We start from the raw sequence: 9,124 nt of genomic DNA, 5'->3' as shown, positions 1-9,124 counted from the left end.
TGTAATATCACATCAAACGGGTGCTGAAATAAGTCACTTTACAACACTAAAATGAGTGCTGAAAAGGGTCGTATTCGAGGTCGTATTTCAATTCTCGGTGGCACAAAATACTATTGTTTATTTAGTGTCGAAATATCGCGAGTTCGTCGCTCATTTCCAACACACTATAAACAAAACGTTGTTCCTGCCAACTGCTTCTGCACAAAACAACTTGCCTAGCTAACTTGCCTAGCTATGCTGGTCAAGAAACTTGAGTCGCTAGAGATCTAAATGGTCTAGGTCTCTGAATTTGCTGGATGTGGCACTGAGTATTGTAAATTTGTTAAACTGTGAAATAACCACTGATGTGCATTAGGGATGGTGTACTTCGTGCTACATATAAAATAAATTCAAAAAACTCTTGTGATCTATAGATCACCAAAAACCATTTTTCAGGTTATAATCATGAAACACTTATCACCTTCACTAAAAAAACACTGTGGAATGTCAGCTAGTTCCCATTGGAAATGTTGAAAGATCTTTAAAAGGTAAGCGCATGAATATTATAACGATAAAATCTGTTACTCCGTTAGTTTAAAGTGTCGCTTGCATGCCGAGTCTTGTACTTCTCCTGTTTTAACATATATTTTACTAAATATAAGAGAAAGGAACTAACAATATTTTTGTCGTTTTTGTCAATAACAGATAATAACAAACTAAATACTAACATTTTTAATTGTTGTACATACAAGTGTTTAAGATTTCTATAACAAAAATATTTTTTCTTGTCGACTACTGCACAGAAAAATGAGTTAAATAAAGCCCAAAGTCGGTTGTGATTTTAAGGAGGATCTAACTTTGTATAACCATCATATGCCCTTGAAAACGATAACAAGGATAGGAAATGAGCTCTGACTAGTGTTTTCTTAATTAGGGAAGAAATGTATCAAACAAAAGTTGCAAGAGTTACTTTACACAAATGAAGTAATAGATTAAATGATTTTGTTTCGATAAGCTGTCCGCTTTTATCATGATAATATAATCAACCATAATTCTGTGGTATGTGATGTCCTGTTATGTCCAAATTCATTGTGCAGATTAACCAAATAAAGATTCTAAATCTAAATTCCTGCAACAGCAATTGTCCATTGTCGAATTTCATCAGCAGAATCAATTCGAATCAATTAATCAATTGCAGCACACACACATTAAAATTTGAATAATCACAAAAATTTTACATTGAAAATGTAACAATGCACAAAATCAATTTCTCTTCTCTAGTTTTTTTGTTGTTGTTGTTTTGTGTACGCGAGGGATACATACATGTACGGATAGATTTGTTCGCTTGCATCCCTTTTTCGGGAGATGGGATAATATATCGGTCATAGTTACAATTTCAAAAAGTACACAAAAACCACACATTGCCAATTATTTTATTTTTATTTGAAAAATGCACTGTCAATAAATAATATTTCTACGCCAAAATGCATCAATAAATCACCGAAAAAGTACAATAACCAACAAATAATCCACATACGTCGGAGGGCATTGAAAAATAATCATTTAAATTTACTACTTTGTTTGGGCGAGCTTGAATCACACACACACACTGGGAGATGCGGGAAATCAGAAACAAAACTACATTTTTTATTTACATCTTTAAAAAAAAAATTCTATTTAAAATCGCTTGATAAGATTTTAGTGTAGACAATTGAGTCGTACAACTTTACTAAATGTTGCATAGAAAAATAGGTCAGCATCCTCTTAAATTTTTTGTGTAACAGTAACTTATTAACCGTACGAAGAAACACCTTTGGATTTTTGGCTAAAACATGAAGAATCGATTTTTTTAACTGCGAAAATTCTATGTCTCCAGTTTCGTGGCTGATCACAATGTGAATGTGAGATACTCTCAGAGTTCTACAACAACCAAATACAAAGTATACAGTAGAAGGTTCCAAAAATAACCAAATAAAATTGTACCAAGTCATACAAATCGAAACACTCCGATCCGAAACATGTTTCGAAGACTCTGCAGAATTCTGCGAATCTTGAAGACAGTGATACCGTACATCAAATGCAATGGAAGCGAAGGGAAAATGAATTTTGCCTAGTTTATGGTCCTCATAGACAGAGGACCTCGGCATTGCACGATATTTGTTTCTAAATTTGGTCACCCATGTCAAAAATGGTCTAAAATATCAGTCGATACTGTCCAGAATCTGGAAATAATCTGCAATTCTGGAAAAATTGGTCACTTACATCAAACGCAATGGAGGCGAAACGAAATTTAATTTTGTCTGGTTTATGGCATACATAGACAGAGGACCTGGGCATTGCACGATATTTATTCCAAAACAGGGTCACCCATATCAAAAATAGCGTGAAAAATGGGTAAATAAACCGTCGTTACCGTGCAATATTGCACGGTATCGACTGATTTCAAACTAATATTTCGACTTATTTTTGATATGGGTGACCCTGTTTTGGAATAAATATCGTGCAATGCCCAGGTCCTCTGTCTATGTATGCCATAAACCAGACAAAATTAAATTTCGTTTCGCCTCCATTGCGTTTGATGTAAGTGACCAATTTTTCCAGAATTGCAGATTATTTCCAGATTCTGGACAGTATCGACTGATATTTTAGACCATTTTTGACATGGGTGACCAAATTTAGAAACAAATATTGCAGTGCCGAGGTCCTCTGTCTATCAGGACCATAAACCAGGCAAAATTCATTTTCCCTTCGCTTCCATTGCATTTGATGTACGGTATCACTGTCTCCGAGATTCACAGAATTCTGCAGAGTCTTCGAAACATGTTTCGGATCGGAGTGTTTCGATTTGTATGACTTGGTACAATTTTATTTGGTTATTTTTGGAACCTTCTACTGTATACTTTGTATTTGGTTGTTGTAGAACTCTGAGAGTATCTCACATTCACATTGTGATCAGCCACGAAACTGGAGACATAGAATTTTCGCAGTTAAAAAAATCGATTCTTCATGTTTTAGCCAAAAATCCAAAGGTGTTTCTTCGTACGGTTAATAAGTTACTGTTACACAAAAAATTTAAGAGGATGCTGACCTATTTTTCTATGCAACATTTAGTAAAGTTGTACGACTCAATTGTCTACACTAAAATCTTATCAAGCGATTTTAAATAGAATTTTTTTTTTAAAGATGTAAATAAAAAATGTAGTTTTGTTTCTGATTTCCCGCATCTCCCTGTGTTCGCATATATAATACTATTTGTGTGCAACCTATAGATCACCATGATGGGTGAACGTTATTTTTTTTTCCTTCTGTTCGTTCATTCCTTTTCCTCTCGATATTTTTTGGGATAGAGCATCGGGATGAAATGTGCAAGTTGAAAAAGATGAGAAATTGGGAAAAATCAGTCAAAATGCACAGCATATAAAGTCATAAACCATCTGTGTTTATTGAGCGAACTCTTTAATGCTCTATTTGTTGTTTCTGCTATGTGCTGCAATGTATCAATGTTATTCGTTTCTCAATCATGGATTGAAAAATGATGTTACGTGAATAGCTTTTTCGGTGTCGATATAAGGAATTTTTGATTTTTCCAGCAAAATGTGTATAGAGAGTATACAGACGTTGGGACGAAACGCTGCACTCGTATACATGTCGTTAATATTTTTAATATAAAAATATGTCGGATCAGACATATAATGTCATAAACCACCTGAAACAATAATTCACGCTGGAACGAATAAGATCCTTTTTTCTCATACAAAATTATACGACGAAACGGAGTAAAGAAAAGAAGTAGAAAAAAAAATAATTCAACTTTCACTCTGCGCCGTTCATCGTCCTTTCATAATTTTACTTTTTACACAATTTATGATATTTCCAGCATAACATTAAACAAAGACTTTATTCCTTTCTCTAAAATAAAAATATGAAGAGAAAAAAAAACTTTGATGTGAGAAAGAACTTTCACATATGGCCCATGCAACATAACACGAATTTAATGGCTCATACCATATAGGAGAACCAGAATATGGAGAGACGAGAGATGGATTGATTTCTCCTATTACGCACATAAATCTTGTCACACTGAATTGTATTCAAACATTCAAATGCATTCTAAACAAAATGAGAATGGCATTTTTGTTATTTATTGGCATTCAGGTTCATAATTTATATTTTATGTGTCTTTTCATGGTAAATTTTTATTTTTACATTTAATGGGTGAACGGTTGCACAGGATAGTGGATGTGGATATATACAATATTCGGTTATTCGGTATACACACTCATGCAGTTTTTGTTTTGGAAAAATGGGATAAAACGTAATTTTATAGTTGTTTATGGGCACATTGTGTGTGCAAGCATTGAAATTGAAAGGACATTGTTTGGATTTTCGGATGACGATGATACACTTATGCAACGCAGCCAGTTGGCTTTGTAATAAAACTTTTGTTTCTTAGACTTCTAAGACAAATCAATCATGAATTAGATAGAAGATCTTGCTTTGAATGCCATACAGAACATTTATTACTGAAATTTGATAGAAGAACATAAAACTGTCGTTAAATCTGTTATTTATTTTGTTTAAACGACAAGCTCTGACTAATGTGGTCTTACACTCGCGGAATTTTAAAAACCGGTAAAGTAAAAGATTTGAAATAAATCGTTTAAAAATACTTCGCCGTAAGTGTGGTCGAACTTCAAAATGGAAATTCAAAATGGAAAGTGCGGAGGTATTTCTAACGTTGCGTCATTTTCATACAATGAAGCGTTGAAATGAATTTTTCGGTTCACTTTTTAATCGAATAGTTCACTTAAAATTCAAATTTTAGACACACTTACGGCGTGAATGCTATAATAGATCTGATAGTAAAACTGTTGATACGCTTGCCGTCTGTGAAAGGTTAAACACGTAGTGTTTGTGTAACATATGTTTGTTGTCGAGCAACAATAAAAGGTTTTTCACCTCGCAAAATACAACAATCTCCATATGCGACCCGATGAGCCCAGAGAAGTGATAAGTTGGTACGCCTGTGGCGAGATAGAAGGAACATTGGAATGACAGTTGCTTCTACGGAAGAGAATGTGAGAGAGTTACAAACAAATTCTCCACATTATCTCCCATAGAAGCAGAAGCCAACTGTCATTCCAATGTTTCTTCTATCTCGCCACAGGCGTACCAACTTATCATTTTTCTGGATGAGCCACGATAAAGCCCGTCAATAAAACTAACCATGAATTACATATTTAACAGAACGCTGTTATCTTACATCGCTTAAAGAATGAGAATAACACCGTTGTTCATAGAGAATTTAGGCGTTCAAGGCTTTATTGAGATGTGTGTTCTCGGTTTTCCCATACGCCATACCATACAAGCACACTAAAACAGCTTTGATTCACCGACAAGCTTTCAGCTTATACAAAAGTCTGACTCCTTTTTAGACCCGTACGAAGTACTGGGGTCTTATAGGTTTACGCATACGTTTGAAACACGTCGAATTGGACTCCCTGAGTAAGGGGAAACCTATTGTGGTTGTCTAGAGATGCCAAATCCGCGAAAAAAAAAATGTCCGTCTGTCCGTCTGTCTGTCTGCACGATAACTTGAGTAAAACGCATCCGATTTTGAAAATTCTTTTTTTCCCGTTTGGTAATGTCAAAAGACAGGCTAAGTTCGAAGATGAGTGATTTTGGATCGACCCCTCCCGAGCTGTGGCCCAATAAGTGCTTTACGGTTTTTCGAAGATATCTCCGGACATTTAAACGTTAAACTTGTAAGTGATACGTCAAATTAAAGGTATTTACAATACCGATCGACAAAAAAAAAGTTTCAGGAAATCGGATGACCGACTCGTGAGTTAGACCCCTTGGTGTGGAACAGGCACAGGGCGGCAAGCAGTTTTTGCTTGTAGGTCGGCCACATTTGAACATATTTCGTCTGTTGGAGCTTTATTAGATAGGTATTGACCGTACCAATCAGGGGAAAAAAAATTTATGAAATTATGTTCTCCGGAGCGTGAGCTAGGTCTCTTGGAGTGAGCTCTTATCTGGCTACTCGGCCGTACAGTGAACGTGGAGTATTTTGTCAATATCTCGAGTAAATTTTGACCGAATTTCATGATTTTTTTTTTGTTTGAAAGGTATTAACGAATGTAAAGCGTCGGTACTATTTCCGGTCTCCTAACAAAATGGCTGCCGGCGGCCATATTGGATTTTAGTAAAATAGAAATATCTTGGGAAAAATGATACTTAGAGAGTTTCTGTTAACATGGAAATAATTTGTTATGTGTGTGGGGTTTCAGGGATTCCATATACGGACATCTATATATACCTATATACAGCTATATTGAGCTATATACAGGCATATAGAGCTATATAATAGCATATTCCTCTGTGAAATGTTTATTTATAGTGAAATATAGGTAAATATAGCGGTATATAGCTGTTTAAATAGAAATTTATGAAATTTGTCTTCGTACGGGGCTGTCTATATTGCCTCCGGCAATTTAATTGTGTATGATAACAAGGCAAAGAGTGGATAATGTCAATCACTTACTAAAGGGAGAATAGTTTTTCAGCAGAGAAGAAAATGAAGTAAGAGAAATGAAGAGTTTCACATTAAAGGCTTTTGATACGAATAGGTGTTTCGTACGGGTCGGCGTTAGCTATGTTTTTTAATATGTTTACAGAAAATTGACTTTTTTTCTGAATTGGGACTTGTCGTGGTTTGAAAGCGTTTCCACATCATTTTCGACTACCAAATAAAAATCTAGATTTCGCAGGTCGCGAGCGTTTAACTCACAAAAACGTGAAAATGAACCTCTAGATTGTCATCTGGTAAACAAAATTTTTGTAGAAACAATTTCAAACCACATCGAAGATTCACTTTTCCGCTAGTGTACTAAAGTTTATTTATCGTTGGATTTGATATTATTTTGAAGGATATTATTTGATTAACCAACGATGAAATTTCAAGACGAAATCTTTTACTTCATTTCTTTTAACATGCATTTTGCTATATATATAAGACAACAAAAGTCATCTCGTCGTTTTTTTAATGTCGTCGTTGCCGATAACAGATGATCTAGCAGTCTACATCCATAAAGACAAGACGTTGCGATAAAATGCGATACGACAATCAAAATCATTCTCCTCAACTTCAAACACAAAACCACAGAATATCATCACACCAGTTTTAGAAGTCGCTTACAATTTTGATGTTTGAAGTATCGGCAGAAAACAAACAAAATCTCGCATACAAAGTAAGACTAAGAAGATAAATAAGGACTGGTCCTACCTATATAGATAATTGAGTATAGACTGATAAATCTAACACAAATAAAAAACTGTCAAATCATCACGTGACAAAGAGTTGAATCATCTTGTATCGACAGGATCGACGAAATAATTGATGTATCCCGGTTAATGGGTTCTTGCAGTTTGAAATATGTGTTTAACCGAATAAAGTAAAAGACTTTATTACCTGCCCCATAGTTGACCATTACATATCAGTTTGCCCCTGCGAAAATGATGCATTACATCAAGAATATTTTCGGTTCATTTTACGTGAATTGAAATTCCTTTATGAAAATCAGAGTTCGCATTAGGCAGGAAATAAACCAGATTCGATGCTGCGACAGTAATTTACAAAAGTGTTTGTAGTTGTGCAGTCTACCTCTACGGTAGTTGTTTACCTCACCTTCGGCAAGGGCATAGAAACTCTACACTTGTCTAAAGACAGTTACCAAAGCTTGTTGCTCAATAAATACACTTGTGAGCTTGCTTTTATCGTAAAATTGTTACCTCATGTAATGAATTACTTTCGTAGCATCCAATGTAATCTACTATTGAATGAAACATTAGTCAACGCCCTCAACAAAATAAGTAATGGTTGCCAATTGTAAAATATTGAGAAAAGTTTCCAGGTAATTTTTATTGATGAATTAATTAAACCAATTAAAAGTTATGCGTAGAAAGAACGAAAAAAATCGACTACTGACATGACTCTGTGTAATGAGTGTGACATGTGTTTAAATTCATTCTTTTTTTTTGTTTCACCGAACATAGATCGAGCGTCTCAGATGCACACAATTTTATTTAAAATATAACATGCACCAATAATTTATGTACAAGTACATTTGCGACGTGGTTTGTAGAATAGATGGATATAATAACAATAATAATATATAAAATGGTGGTGCTACATCGGTATACTTGACTGAAATAGTTGGGAGTCGCGAAAACATGTCAATAAAGATGTCACAATTTTGAGAGCAAACTTGCATAAATAAAATGTGTATTTCTGCATCGCTACAAATATGTTTTCGACATCATAAATGTACAAAAATAAAACTGAAATGTGAAATTTTCAGAAAGTGTGTGATTGATGCTGAAAATTATGCACATTAAATGTCAATTCTGATATTCAACTTTAACGTAACGTTTCGTGCACGATATTATGAAGTAGTAGATAGCTGAAGAAGGCATACGAGCATTGATTTTCTGCATTACTTGGATATAAACAACCAATCAACGTTGTACAGTTTACACTTAGGAGTAGTATAGAGAAGCAGTTTCTTTATGTCCTGGCAAGATCCCTTTTCCACATGCATGTCACACACACAAATTCTCATAAATAACAAGCAAAAAGCCAAATCTATCTCAAATCCATCTCAAACATAAACAATTTTAATTGCCATTTTCTAATCTTAACCCCTTTTTGGTGAAGCTTTCATGCCTCTAATCTTGAATTTATAGCTCTGTCCTTTCGTTGAAACTGGCTCCGTCCGTGTTTGTTTCGGTTCGTTCGTATATATATAAGTTGGAACACATTGAAAATTATGAAAAATAATAGTCCTGTATGCACAATAAATAAAATATAATGTCCTTTACCAGAGCAATAAAAAGATATAATTTCACAACAATATCCAACCACCCTTTGTATAATTAATCGGATGATTTACGTCACTTGTACACAATACATTTCATCCCTTTTACAGTATTCTCTGTGTGTATCCAGCGTAATATACTATGCTACTCTATACTCTCCGCGCATAGATGTATTTTATTGTAAGGAAACATAGTGAATCATTCCAATATTCTGCATGTTACATTATACGTATATGTATCCACTGCCGCAAAATCCGCTTGAATT

The sequence above is a fragment of the Bradysia coprophila genome, unplaced genomic scaffold, assembly GCF_014529535.1.
Source record: "Bradysia coprophila strain Holo2 unplaced genomic scaffold, BU_Bcop_v1 contig_94, whole genome shotgun sequence".
Lineage (NCBI taxonomy): Eukaryota > Metazoa > Arthropoda > Insecta > Diptera > Sciaridae > Bradysia > Bradysia coprophila.
This window is presented reverse-complemented; position numbering follows the sequence as displayed.